The sequence below is a fragment of the Triticum aestivum genome, chromosome 5B (assembly GCF_018294505.1).
Source record: "Triticum aestivum cultivar Chinese Spring chromosome 5B, IWGSC CS RefSeq v2.1, whole genome shotgun sequence".
Taxonomy (NCBI): domain Eukaryota; kingdom Viridiplantae; phylum Streptophyta; class Magnoliopsida; order Poales; family Poaceae; genus Triticum; species Triticum aestivum.
The window spans coordinates 633,745,582-633,760,956 of record NC_057807.1 but is presented as its reverse complement, the minus strand read 5'-3'; the positions used below and the strand labels follow the sequence as shown (position 1 = coordinate 633,760,956).

The 15,375-nt window shown below is 47.1% G+C and overlaps 1 non-coding gene across 1 annotated transcript; it reads left to right on the top strand.

Moving 5' to 3' along the window:
• The first annotated feature begins 3,377 nt into the window (after positions 1 to 3,377).
• Positions 3,378 to 3,533, top strand: LOC123117936 (5.8S ribosomal RNA). The gene has a single exon (XR_006457567.1). It is a non-coding gene; the product is annotated as a 5.8S ribosomal RNA (ribosomal RNA).
• Positions 3,534 to 15,375: the final 11,842 nt, after the last annotated feature.

The window sequence follows — 15,375 nt, the reverse complement described above, 5'->3', positions numbered from 1 at the left end:
ACATGCCATGTTGGTGCTCTACCAATGAAATATCTCGGGTTGCATGTCGATGAAAAGCGGATTAGGAATAAACATTGGAAACCTCCTGAGAAAATAATGGAAAAAGGTGTGAAAATTGGCAAGGGAGACTACTAGCTAGTGCTAGAAGGATCACCTTAATCCAATCCTCGTTGACATGGGTGCCTTACTTTATGGTGTCCTTCTATGGACTGCCGGTTGGAGTGTGTAAACGAATGGACTTTTAAGAGCAAGATTATTATGGCAAGAAAATAATGAAAAGGAAAAAAAATTATTTGGTGAAATGGTCTGACATGTGCAGACCAAAAGACATGGGGGACTGGGGATCCAAAACCTAGCCCTGATGAATAAAACCTTGTTATGTAAATGGTGGTGGAAATTATTTACTTTAGAAGGCTTATGGCAAGATATCATGCTTAGTAAATATTAGAAGAAAGGGACTTTGAGTATTGTAACCGCTAGATAGGGAGACTCTCAATTCTGGGGGGTACTTCTAAAACACAAAGAACATTTTCTATCCCCGTGTAAATTTACAGTGGGCGATAGAAAAAATGTTCGATTTTGGGAGGACTGGTGGATAGGATCCACAGCCTTGAAAACAAGTTTCCCTAGGCTGTACAATACCTAATTTTATAAAAATATGGCTATTAGGGAAGTTTGAGATAAAGGGATTGACACAATTCATTTTAGAAGAACTCTGGGGTGTGCTTCTTTTACCTTGACCGACAGAAAAGATGAGATTAAATGGACTTAAATGGAATTTACTCTTTTAAATCCTTTTATAGACATTTAATTGAAAATGGGATCAAATATCCACACCTCTTTATGTGGAAGATTAAGATGCCACGTAGAGTGAAAGTGTATATGTGGCTGGCTCTTAGAAATTAAAAGGCATTGTTACAAAAGATAATCTGTTGCGCAGAGGGTGGAAAGGAGACAAAAATATCCCTTTTGTGGGCATGAAGAAAATATTGATCATCTTTTCCATGCCCGCTCAGTAGCCCGCCTGTTGTGGAATGTACTGAAGTGTGCATTCAACCTAACATGCATTCCAAAAACCCTAGATTCCTTGATGAGGGTTTGGGTTAAAAAAATTGGAAAGGAAGAAAGGGGTCTAAGTGATGGTAGGAATCTCTGCCATTTGCTGGCCCTCTAGAAATTACGTAATGGAATAATCTTTGAAAACAACAAGGTTGATGATCCTTGCATTCTAGTGAATCTTTTTCTGAAATGGCTACATGATTGGAATATTTTTGCAGAAAAAACCCGCAAGAAGTGAGATGATGGTGGCCGGAGTGAAGCGGGTTGGAAGAGTTGCGGAAGAAGTGTTCAGAGCGGCGCATGGGTGGCATTTGGGAACAAGAAGAATCACGGCGGGGTGACCTCGCTGGAGTTTTTTCGACCTGAGAAAGCTTCCTTCCTCCTGAATAAAAATGTTGCTATGTTTCTCTTCATCCTTTCCCTCCGGCCTCGCTATAATCTCTCTGTAATGTAATATGGAGATATGAAATCTTTCTCTTTTATGTTTGATACTATGTAATGGTGTGTTTGCTGGTGCCGGACCTATATTTGAGCCCAGGCCTTAGATATTTAGGATGCTAGAGGGGAAGTGTAGAGGGAGGGAGGGATGGCTCCTTCTCTCTTTTCTATGTAGTAGGCTAAGATACACGGTTTAGAAGTGGTTTCCTTCTTTTGGTTCTTGTAAGACTTGGTGATTTCTAGTAAGGGAAATAGGAGAGGCGATCTCTCTTTTATCAAAAAAAAAAAGAATCTCCCCATCCCACCCATTTTTCCCAAAAAATCCCAAAGAAAACCATAATGTAGCTACAACACGCCCCCAAATGGCCTTACATGTTGTTTATTGTGTTGAAATGTTTATGTCTCTCCAGAAATGTTATTGAATATAGTTGTTGATTGTGGGCATGGTTTTCCTTGTGGGAATGGAAATTTTTATATCAAGATGGGGACGGGAATGGGAGTCCAAATACATGATTGGTAATCCCCATTGTCAGCTTGAGCTGCAAGTGCGTGTCTAAGAAGAGGAGAGAGAATATGGTAAAACTGGGAAAAGGAAGTAGATAAGGTTTGTGGAGCTCATAGGACACGTGTAACATAGAGAAGGGCGACAGATGCCGATGCGTTTTCAGCTGGCTGAACAGAATCATTTGCCTTTATACTCATCATGTTCTTGATCCCTGAGCAAACAGTCACTGAAACCCACACCTGCCACGGTGTCTCCTTCGTACTCCTCTGCCTATTTAAACATCAAACTCCGCGAGACCACAAGTGTATCAGCACCAACGATCACAAGTGCACAACACAAATGAGTGTTTGTACGAGTGTTTGTACAAGTGTACAAGGTTCGACAGAGGCTAGCAGGGGGGCGCTACGACGCCGGTGCTGCGGCCAGCAGCGATGCGAGGGAGAGGAGCTCCTGCCACCCTCGCTGGGAGAGCCCGCACGTGATGGCCAGGGGGGAAGCGCGCCTCGCGCAGCGATTAGTAGGCATGGGGATTTTTTCATGCACACGTTGACCAACGGGAGGTAGAAGACGATTTGGAGAAGGGCCATCGAACGGTTGAGAGTCTCCAGATCTAACGGCCTGTGAGACAATAGGTTTGGGGAACCGGCATAACCCTCTAGGGATGGCCTATCACATCTTTATCTAATACTTTCTCCGTTCCAAAATAGATGACTCAACTTTATACTAACTTTGTACTAAAGTTAGTACAAAGTTGAGCCATTTATTTTGAAACGGAGGGAGTAATAAAGGACGGAGGCTTTCATAGTTCTTCATCCGTCGTCGTTTTATATCCATCGATTTTGTGTTAAACATAGATTGACGACTCGGATTTGAAGGGATATATGGACGTTTCGTATAGGCAGAAACCTGACCAGCTAGGTCCAATCGGAAAAAACAAACTTGCAAACTAGTAGACCGGCTAGGAGTCCTAGAAATCAACGTGGCCGTAGAATTAGGTTAGTTTTATATTCATTAGCACTCCTGCAAGTCGGCTTGCATGGCGCTTGTATATGTAACTTTAACATAACTAGGAAACTTATTCCAAAATACAAGGAGACCAGATGCTTTATAAATTCAGTTTTGCTAAAACACATTTAGATGTGCCAATTGTCGTGACCCTGATCAAAACAGACCGCGCATGCGTCATCCAATCCATCGGCGGCGGTGAAAACCGTCGCTCGGCCAATGCCTCGACCACCTCCCCTCCTCGGAGTGGGTGGTGGCTCGGGGTAAAAGAACCCACGGCGCCGAAGGCGTCAAGGAACACTGTGCCTAACCCGAGGGCATGGCTAGCTTGCTAGCCGTCCCTTGTGTTGCAAAGCTATTTAATCCACACGACTCTCGGCAACGGATATCTCGGCTCTCGCATCGATGAAGAACGTAGCGAAATGCGATACCTGGTGTGAATTGCAGAATCCCCCGAACCATCGAGTCTTTGAACACAAGTTGCGCCCGAGGCCACTCGGCCGAGGGCATAATTGTAACGGCGGGGCCCATGGTCAGCGAACCATACCGGACGGGAGTCGAACCAGCCGAGGCGGGACTGAGCCAGGAGGAGTAGTCGAGTCGTGTGGTTACTTAAGGGCCAAGTGTGGCCAGTTGTGAGGCATGATATGACATAATTGAACCGAACGGAGAGAAGCTGATCTTCCTCCTCCTTATCCCCTTCCTTCCCTTTGTCTCACCTACCTCCCCTGCTCGCTCTCCCTCCTCAGATCCGTAGCCTAGATCGGTTCCCTTACATCTGGTATCAGAGGTCCAGCTCGTCGATCTGGAGACCGCCTACCCCAAGCCATGTTACCATACAAAGCAAACGCGGCAAGCGGCAGCGATGGAGGAACAAATCGCGGCCCTCGCCAAGGCCGTCCACGACGGATGGCTGGCCAACGAGGCTCGCCTCGACGCGATCCAGCAGTCGTCGGAGCTGTGGAGGCCTGTTGTCACTCATCTTCAACAACAAGTCGACGAGCTGCGCACGCAAGTGGGGCGCATCACGCTACATCCGATCCTGGCGGCGCCACCGAATCCAATCCCGGAGGGCGACGCGGTGGTGCAACCGGCCTCGGCATCCGACACCGGCGAGCACCACGGGCCGTTAGGCCACGGCGAGATCGACACCACTGGGGGCATGGCACACGGGGTGGTCACCACCCAGTTGCTGCCCCCGGTCAAGGGTAAGTCCTTAGCTGATCCCCATGCTCTAGTTGCTGTTCGTGCATCTGATTCGCCCATACCGCATCAGATCGGCCCGCCCATGCCACATTTCCCCAACTGGTCGTTGCCTAAACTTGATTTTCCGGTGTTCGACGGGGAAAATCTGTAATTCTGGACAACTAGATGCGAGAAATACTTTGATGTGTATGGTGTGTAGCCAGATCTGTGGGTTTGCGTCGCTACCTTACACTTCACGGGTAGTGCGGCGCGCTGGCTGCAACTTCAGGAGTCTAGGAGTGGATCGATGCACTGGGATGAACTCTATACAGCCTTAGGCACGAAATTTGGGAGAGAGCAGTATCAGGTGCACCTTCGGCAGTTCCGTCTGCTGAAACAAACTGGCACAGTGCACGAGTACATGTTGCAATTTGAGGAAATCATGCATCACTTGTTAGCGCATAACCCTGCTTTTGATCCTGTGTTTTTTACCACACAATTCTTAGAAGGGCTTAAACATGAGATTCGCATTGGGTGTGTTATTACATCAGCCAAAGGACTTGGACTCCGCTTTCTCGCTGGCTTCTTTGCAGGAGGAGGTGCTGGAAGCAATTCCCCGTCGAGATCATCGGCGGCAAGAGGGCGGGGGGCCGCGCATACCACCTCGTCCCATCAGGGTCGTCGGCGCGCCGCAGCCACGCCAGCAACCACCAGGCGTGCCGGTGGCCGCAGAGGATCGCCGGGGCCAGGAAGTAGCAAATACCCCCGAGCGGGTAGGCCGCGGAGACGATCGCGTGGCGGCGCTCAGGAATTATCGCCGCGCCCGCGGACTCTGCTTCAAGTGCGGTGAGCGGTGGGGGCAAGGCCACCAATGTGTGCCTACAGTCCAGCTCCACGTCGTCGAAGAGCTCTTGGAGCTGCTGCAAGCAGAGTACCCAGAGCAGCAGCATGACGACAAAGGCCGGAGGTGTTGATGTCCATCTCCAAGCTGGCCACGACAGGTCAAACCACACCACGTACAGTGAGGTTGCTGGGGCGAATCGAAGGCGTCGAGGTGCTGATTCTCGTTGACTCAGGCAGCTCACTTAGCTTCCTGAGTGAGCAAAGCGCTGCGAGAATGCAAGCCGCAGTGCAGCCACTGATTCCAGTCCCGGTGAAGGTAGCCGATGGGGGCACTCTATCATGCACAGGCATTCTGCCGCGATGCAAGTGGAAGACACAGGGGCAAGTTTTTCAGTCTGACCTGCGAGTGCTATCTCTAGGGTGCTATGACATGGTCCTCGGAATGGATTGGTTAGAGCAATGTGGACCGATGTGGGTGGACTGGACCAACAAAACACCGCATTTCATCCACGAGGGCAAAGAGGTGTTGTTGACAGGTATTCAATCTCGACTGCAGTCAGTTCCCGAGGTGTCAGCTGCTCAGCTCAGAGCTATGGAAGCTGAAGGCGATATCCTCCATTTCGTGACTCTATGTGCAATGGCGCCCGAGGAGACCAACAAGGGAAAACTTCCAACTGAAGTACAGACAGTGCTCGACGACTTCCAAGTGGTCTTTACAGAACCTACAGGGCTTCCTCAGCATCGGGATTGGGATCACTCGATCACACTGTTGCTAGGGGCCAAACCAGTTAACATCCGGCCATACCGTTACACCCCGGAGCAGAAGACGGAGATCGAAAACCAAGTTAAAGAAATGCTGAAGGCTGGACTAATTACCCCAAGCATCAGTCCCTTCTCATCACCAGTGTTGTTAGTCAAAAAGAAAGATTTGACCTGGCGGTTCTGCGTGGACTTTAGACATCTGAATGCCATTACAGTTAAGAACACATATCCCCTGCCGGTAATCGATGAACTGCTCGACGAACTAGCAGGATCCAAGTGGTTCTCGAAGTTGGACCTGCGAGCAGGATACCACCAGATCAGACTGCGTCCTGAAGATGAAGAAAAGACAGCGTTTAAAACGCATCAAGGACACTTTCAGTTCCGTGTGCTTCCTTACGGAGTAACATGTGGACCAGCCACGTTTCAAGGGAGCATGAACACAATGTTTGGACCACTGTTGCGCAAGGGGGTTTTGGTTTTCATGGACGATATCCTGATGCACTCAACCACCTTCCCTGACCATCTTCTGCTGTTACGTCAAGTGCTCTCCATACTGAAGGCAAATGACCTGCGAGCGAAACTCTCCAAATGCACATTCGCACAGAACGACATCTCATACTTGGGGCACCAGATTAGCGAGGCAGGAGTCTCAACACTTCCAGACAAGATTCAGGCAGTGACAACTTGGCCGCAGCCAGCATCAGTGAAGGAATTGCGCGGGTTCCTGGGGTTAGCCGGTTACTACCGCAAATTCGTGCGCAACTTTGGCATCATCAGCCGGCCCCTCACAGATCTTCTCCGCAAGAACTCGTTGTTCGTCTGGACAAACGTCACCGAAGAGGCATTCCAGGAACTCAAACGCGCTCTCATCCAAGCCCCGGTGCTGGCATTACCGGACTTCTCGAAGTAGTTTGTGGTGGAGACTGACGCAAGTGCTACCGGAGTGGGGGAAGTCCTGATGCAAGAAGTCCTGATGCATTATTTGAGTAAGGCACTCTGTCCGCGGAACCTGGGCCTCTCAGCATACGAGAAGGAATGTTTGCCGCTGCTATTGGAAATCGACCATTGGCGACCTTACCTCCAACACACAGAGTTTCTGATCCGCACCGATCAAAAGAGCCTGCTCAATCTCACTGATCAGCGCTTGAATACCCCAATTCAACAGCGCGCGTTTACCAAATTGGTGGGGCTATAGTTTCGTATTCAGTACAAGGCAGGACCACTGAACCGAGCCGCAGATGCACTGTCGAGACGCTGACATGAGCAACATTCAGAGCTGAATGCCATGTCAGTGTGCAGACCAGTGTGGCTGGACGCTATTGTGGTCGGCTATCAGAAAGATCCAATCGCGCGGCAGAAACTAGCGCAGCTAGCAGTCAATCCGGAGGCCGAGAGTGGTTTCACCTTGCAGGAAGGTGTGATCCGCGAGCACGACTGCATGTGGATTGCAGAGGACAAGGACACACAACAGTCTATCATCAAATCGCTGCATGACAGAGCAGTAGGGGGCCACTCGGGATTCCACGCTACGACGACTCTTCTCATGGAAAGGGATGAAAGAAATGGTCAAGACCTTCGTCCGCTCTTACTCCACTTTTCAACAGGCCAAGACAGAGCGCAGATCACATGCAGGACTACTGCAACCCTTACCCATTCCGAAGAAACCGTGGGCAGTCATATCATTGGATTTCATCGAAGGATTGCCAGCGTCGGGTGGCTTCGACGTGATCTTGGTCGTCGTCGACAAGTTCTCGAAGTACGCACATTTCCTGTCGCTGAAGCACCCGTTCACAGCCTTGCAAGTCGCAACAGTGTTCATGCGGGACATATACAAGCTGCACGGCTTGCCAATGGCCATCATCTGTGACCGTGACCGCATCTTCACAAGCAACATTTGGCAAGAACACTTCAAACTCTCGCAAACACAGTTGCGCCTCAGCTCATCGTATCACCCCCAGACGGACGGATAGACAGAGCGGGTCAACCAATGTGTGGAGACCTACCTCAGGTGTGCAGTGCACGCGTGCCCGAAGAACTGGTTCAAATGGCTCTTTCTGGCAGAATACTGGTATAACACTTGTTTCCACTCGGCACTGGGGCGTACGCCGTTCGAAGTGATCTATGGGCACCTGCCTCGGGAATTTGGTGTGATCCAAGTTGAGGAATGCACGGTGCCAGACCTGGCAGCATGGCTGAAGGAGAGGGAGGTTATGCACGAGCTGCTGCAGCAACATCTGAAACAGGCTCAAGACAGGATGAAGAAGCAGGCAGATCAGCACAGGACAGACAGGCAGTTCGCCGTGGGAGACTCAGTATACTTGCGCCTGCAACCATACATCCAGACATCGCTAGCTCAACGGCCATACCAGAAGCTGGCCTTCAGATACTATGGACCATACAAGATTATCGGGCGCGTGGGAGCGGTGGCATACAAGTTACAACTTCCGACAGAAAGCAAGATACACAATGTGGTGCATGTATCCCAGCTCAAGCAAGCAGTTGGAGTGGATGTGCCAATCGCAGGTTCGCTCCCTCCTGACAATGCCACTTTGCAAGCCTTGCATATTCCTTGCAGTATCCTCGACGATCAGTACGGCGACGCGTCAAGTACCACCAGGCGCGTGCGGGTGCTCTGGGACAATCTACCAGCATCCATGGCCACTTGGGAAGATCCGGATGAGCTCCGTCGCCGTTTTCCAGCAGCACCGGCTTGGGGGCAAGCCGGCTCACAAGGAGGGGAGAATGTAACAGCGGGGCCCATGGTCAGCGAACCAGACTGGACGGGAGTCGAACTAGCCGAGGCGGGACCGAGCCAGGAGGAGTAGTCGAGTCGTGTGGTTACTTAAGGGCCAAGTGTGGCCAGTTGTAAGGCATGATATGACATAATTGAACCGAACGGAGAGAAGCTGATCTTCCTCCTCCTTATCCCCTTCCTTCCCTTCGTCGCACCTACCTCCCCTGCTCGCTCTCCCTCCTCAGATCCGTAGCCTAGATCGGTTCCCTTACAATAATCCACTCGATTTTCTTCGGAGAAAGTTTAGCGTCGCCGAGCGAACAAAACCGAGCGCCGGTGAGATTATACTGGATGAGGCGGTAGACACCAACGGTGGTGTGTGTCACCCAGCTCGAAGCACGCGAGGAAGACAAGCAGGACGACGTTGGAGCCGCGCGGGACGCCGAAAAGTTTATACGGAAAGAGGTGGCAGACGGCGATGACTGACCAATGAAAAAAATAGCGCGCTACAAAATATAGCAAGGCCCTTCTCGAAATGCTACACAAGTTATAGCACGCTAATAGCGTGCTATATTTCAAAATAGTGTTTGCAAAAAATGCCAAATATATCCATAAATAAAGTATTTCAGTACCTTAAGACACCACCATAGAGGGACATATAATCTAACCAAATAGCTAGATAGGATGCATATATAGTCAATCTATTACATATATTAATTCTGAACATTGAGCAGCTAGCCTACATCTACCGTGCAATAACCACAAAGTAAAACCTGTGTTTTCCTATTTTTCTGATTTTTTTTCATCATTTGAACGCTATAACGCTAAACGCTACAACGTTATAGCGCCCTCTAGCGCGCTAATTACATGAATAACGCCATAGCGGCTGAATTTGCTAAAATATAGCGTTTTCCTTCCGAATACGCTATTAACGGTGCTATAGCGTCGTTATAGCGCGCTATTTTTTTCATTACGGACCCAGGCGAGGAAGACGTGCAGGATGTGTGGGGCGGTAGCCGGGGATCCGAAGAGGATGCCTGAGGGCCGCGCGAGCATGACCAGATCGTCCCCGAGTCGGATCTGTCGCCTCATGTTGCTGAGCTATCAGACGACGATGCAGAGGCTCGGGTCGAAGGCGGCCATGGTGGATGGATTGCCGGCGGCCACGCGATAAAGAGGAAGTATCCAAGGCTTGGAAGCCGGCCAGCCGGGTCGATCTGCCGGCGCAGCGCCAGCCGGTCGGGAGGTTCAAGGTGAGCGGGTTGGGTGGGTCGTCGGCAGTCACGCGAGGGAGCTCATGTCTCATGTGGCGATGCTCAGTGCGCGAGATGCCGCAGAGCAGTGGTGGAGCGGAGCGGCGACCACGATGCTAGAGCGTTGGGGAGAGAGATCGGTTAGGGGAGGCCCAATGCTGGTGGAGGCACGCAGGTGGAGCTCGAGCACCACTCGGCGAGCGACAAAAGGAGTCGCACGGCTTTGTAGCTACTGCGGTGGTGCCGGTTGATCTGAGAAGACTGGGACCTGCTTCCAAGGTCCTGTCGGCGCCGGTTCGGGTTGACGTGCGCGTCGTGTGCACTTCTACTAAATTGCTGGCTACGTGCATATCTGTATGTGTGCTGCAGCAAAATATTTGGATGTGTGTGTATTTGTGTGTGTGGCGTGTGATGCTGCTAACTTGCTGTGTACAGTTGGCTTCCAAGAGAATTACATTGAGATATTACACATGAAGATATGATCACAAGAGGAGAAATATGTAGCAGTGCGATTGTTCTAGCTCCATAATTATTACAAGAAAACGCCGCCTCCCAAGAACAAACTAACTACTCTCCCAAGAAAGAAGGAGGAGAAAAGGAATAACAAAGAAGAGAGAAAATACGTAGTGATGATATATCTATTTGCAAGTCATAGCAATGCAGTTTTTTAATTACTAGGAAAATTGCCCGTGCGTTGGAACAGAAAAAAAATAATAGATGCATGTATCATTAACTTTTCTAATGAAAATTCAGTTCATGGTGTAAGTAATAAGAAAGAAAACAATGTCTTTTTTTGCGGGTGCAAAGAAAATACATACTTCTATCTAACTATATGAGCAATACCAAACATCCAGAATCCACGTCGTATCATAAACATAATTTTTACAGTACATTCAAATTTCTATTTTTTATAATCAAATTTGACTTTGTGTATATCGCTTGACGTAGTAATTTGTAAACTTACAAAGTTTTTGAAGTTTTGTAGGTAGCTACACAACAGGGAAGTACGTGCGAGCAAAGAAAATACATGTCTGAATATGAACATTATCCACAAGAGCGGCTAATCTGCACCCGGGCTCAGCTGCACCCGCGCTCACGGAAAAATTCAAAACAAATACAAAAAAAATTCAAAAAATTCCAAAAAAAATTGTGTGGTAAATAATTTGATGCGTGAGGTCCGCTCCAAAATTCAACTTGTTTGGACATTTGAGCAGCTCTGTGCAAAAAAGATAAAATCGGGGTCTGTAAACAAGTTTACTGTTCACGAACTGTTTTGACCCGATTTGTCTTTTTTGCACAAAGCTGCTCAAATGTCCAAACGAGTTGAATTTTGGAGCGGACCTCACGCATCAAATTATCTACCACACAAAAAAATAATTGGATTTTTAAAAAAAAATTAGTATTTGTTTTGAATTTTTTTCTGACCGGGAGCATATGAGCCTGGGCACCGATTTGGATTTTCGCATTATCCACAAGCTTGTTTGTCCCTCGCACATAGTTTCCCCTTCCATCCCAAATCGCTCTTGATCTTCATGTGACTATCGAATGATTCATCTTTGAGATGTTGACTGGAACATCACTTCATGTCTAGGGTGAAAACTCTTGTCTTGGTCTTCTACCAGATGTGATGATGATGGTGCGAGAACTTTTATGCCTTCTTGAAAAGGTTGTTGCGGGAGAAGTCGACTTAGTCGTAGGTGTTAGTATCTAATGGTTCAACCCATAGTTGACTTTGGTATTTATTCTACTTCTTTACTTATATAATATTAAAAGACAGAGGCTTTCATAATTTCCCATACACCACCTCTTTATATCCGTTGATTTTATACTAAACGGAAAGATTGATGGTTGAGATTTTTTCCTACTTTTACATCAACTAGATTTTCATCCGCCTATGTTTTCTTCCATATGTCACACGTGCAAAACCCGGAAAGTCAAACAAAAAACCCAGAAAGTCAGAACAACCACGTCGCCGTCGCCGCAATTCTGCTAAATATAACCCACAATCCTTTTTAAGTGAAATTTTGGTCCGTTCGCTTCATCTTCTTCCAAACATTGTTTGCAGTTGCGTAAGTCTTGCGGGCCAGAAAATATTTATGGACCGCTAAAAACGTTCGACCTCACGATCTGAGCTCCCCTCCCTTCCGGCTGCAACAAATAGAATTTGTGCTAAAAAAATTAGACTCAAATTAATAGTCCCACCTTGCCACTTTATATCAAATCATAGCAACTTATATACGTTCGAAATTACAAGAAGCAACAAGCCAGCAGAAGTAGGGTGAGATACGACCAATCAAAAAGGAGAAGCACTTGAATCCAATACTGTCGTCGGAGACAGCCGAGGTGAAGATTCGGAAAAAAATGATGCAGCCGGAGCGAGGAGCGGAGCAAGTTGGGCGCGGGGAAGCAGAGGAGGTCGAGGCGGCGATTGGCAACCATGCTCTAAGCAACAACGTCGGGCAACGGCAGCCATGGGAGGCGCCCTTCTGTGCGCCCGATCGAGCAGGGAGGAGAGGCGCGTTCGGCGCGCACGAGGCATGAGAGGAGAGGAGGGAGGAAGGTGGCGCCGGAGGGTGGCGCGGGCGCGAGGCCTCACGCGAGCGTGTTGGAGGCTCTTGGCTAGGCGCGAAAAAAGCAGGAGGAGGATGGGGAAGGGAAGGGGAGGCGTGGCGGAGGAGCTCGCCGATGTGGGGGCGAGGAGATCTCGAGGAGCTTGTGTGGTGTGTGGCGGCGCAGAAGGGGTCGAGATTCTCGGGCGTCATCGCTAGGGTTAAGGGGAAAGGAGGGCCTTCGCTAGGCAGGCAAGTAGTGGGCTGGCTGCTGCGCTGCTCCTCTCTCCACTTTTTTTTTTCTTTTTTCTTTTTAGAAATAAACAGAGAAGTAAAAGAGAAGCACATGGAGTTTGGAAAAGATTTTTGAGGTGACGAAAATTCCACTGGATTAATTGAATGTGATTAATCCAGGTACATAGGGTTTGTTCATGATGGAAGAATTTGAATTCAAATGTGTTAGAATTTAATTCAAATGGGTTAGAACTAGGAGTTGGATTTATGGTTTCCCAAAAAAGAACTCTAGCTTCAAGAGGATAGGAATAAGAAGACTCTAGCACCAAACTGTCAAGAAGCATGGCCGGCAGCGAGTGGGCGCCAAGACCACCATACCATGCACACATATCCATCATCTGCGTCAGCAATTGCCAATGGATATGAGCGTGTGCAGGAACATGAACATATGTTGATGGCAGTGGGAGCAGAGCCGAACACACACAAAAACTGTATAAAACACATGGACGCTCACAAAATTGCCTCATGCAGATGAGAAAATTAACTACACTTTTGAGGGGGTTTTCTCTTACTGAAAAATTAAATTAGGTGCAAACAATCAAAACATCTTTCCAAAAAATAAAATTAGGTGTAAACAATCAATAAATGTATGCTCTACATGAAAAAAAATAACTACACATTTGAGTTTTATTTTGATTTTTGCCACAAACATAGTCATATTTCGGGTACAATGACCAAGGAAGGTCATGCAAAAAAATAAGACTTCATTTTACAAAATTAAATAAAATAACAATGATATTTTGAACACTCCTAAGAAAAAAATGAATATGGGGTCACCTAAAAGAATAATTAGCTTGTTACATTTCGTTAATTTAAAATTGTTGCAGCAAGATAATGTTTTAAAATTTGAGATTTTGTTATAAATGTCATGAAATAAGATTTTGTATAGTAAAATTCTATTATTCTATACACGAGAGGTACAACTACAAGCTAGAAAATCCACACTAGCAATAGATACTCTATAGTTATCAATCTATGTACAAAGCAATGCATGTCTTTGTAACTTTTTTGTTTCAAACTAGCGCCCCAAACAATCCTATTGTCAACTAAACCATCATTTTTGTCATCACCCAACTTATTCTCTATCTTGCAAACCTGATTAATGATAATTGACGTTTGTTTCGCAGTGAAGCACATTAACTTTTTCTTCCATTGCAACGCACGGGCATGTTTGGTATAATAATTAATAGAAATATTTGGGTGCATCACCAGGATGCAGACGCCGGGTGTCTAACCTCCTTTAAAAAACATTTACTAACTCGATCGGTTTCATCCCACGGCCCAAGTGGACATACCCCCGCACAACACCTTCAACAAGGTACGACACAAGTTGGTCGCTACCGAGCCCAACCAATCAAGACCAAGACAAGAGTTTTCACCCTGGACATAAAAGTGATGTTCCAATCAACATCTCGAAGATGAATCATTCGATAGTCACATGCGCTAGAAGATCAAGAGGTATTTGGGATGGCAGGGGAAACTATATGCGAGGGACAAACAAGCTTCTGGATAATGTTCATATTCAGACATGTATTTTCTTTGCTTGCAGTACTTCCCTCTTGTGCAGCTACCTACAAAACATCAAAAACTTTGATAAAGTTTACTAATTACTATGTCAACCGATATACACAAAGTCAAATTTGATTATAAAAAGTAGAAAATTCGAATTTACTGTAAAAAAAATATGTTGACGATACAATGTGGATTCTGGATGTTTGGTATTGCTCATTGTTAGATATGTATTTTCTTTGCACCAACAAAAAATGATATGTTTTATTTCTTATTACTTGAACCATGAACACAATTTTCATTTGAAAAGTTAATGATACATGCCTCTATTTTTTCCCTTGCAACGGGCAATTTTCCTAGTATATATAATGAATGGGTACAACGTTACATCATACGTACACATATATGGGAACTATACAGTCTAACACCTTCCCTCAATCTTAGCCACTTCCTAAAGAATCTAGAAGGGTAAGATTGCGCTGACATGCCTCAAACTGTGGTAGAGGCAATGGCTTGGTAAAGATGTCTACAAGTTGATCCTTGGAAGAGATGAACTTGATCTGTAGTTGCTTCTGAGAGACACGTTTCCGTACAAAATGATAGTCAACTTCAATGTATTTCGTTCGGGCATGGAATGCCGGATTTGCGGAATGGTATGTAGCACCGATGTTGTCACACCAAAGAATAGGAGACTGTGATTGAGGTATACCCAATTCCTGAAGCAAAGACTGTATCCAGATAATTTTTGCAGTTGCATTAGCCACAGCCTTATACTCAGCTCCAGTACTGCTACGCGAAACAGTAGCTTGTTTCCGAGCACTCCAGGCGATCAAGGTAGAACCAAAGAACACAACATACCCCCCATGGATCGCCTGTCATCCGGACTGCCAGCCCAGTCCGCATCAGAGTACGCCGAGATGACCCCAGAGGGATTCGGTCGAATGTGCAGACCATAGGACAACGTGAAGTGAATATAGCGCAATATGCGCTTAACAGCAGACCAATGAGTGTCATGAGGTGCCTGAAGATACTGACATACTCTGTTGACGGCAAAGGAAATATCTGGGTGTGTGATCGTCAAGTATTGAAGCCCACCAACAATGCTCCTATACTGCGTCGCATCAGCAAAAGTCAGAAGCTCACCATCCACATCATTGATCTTGTCAGTGGTAGACATAGGTGTAGTCATCGGTTTGCACTTAAGCATCCCAGCCCGCTGCAACAAATCCAAAGAGTACT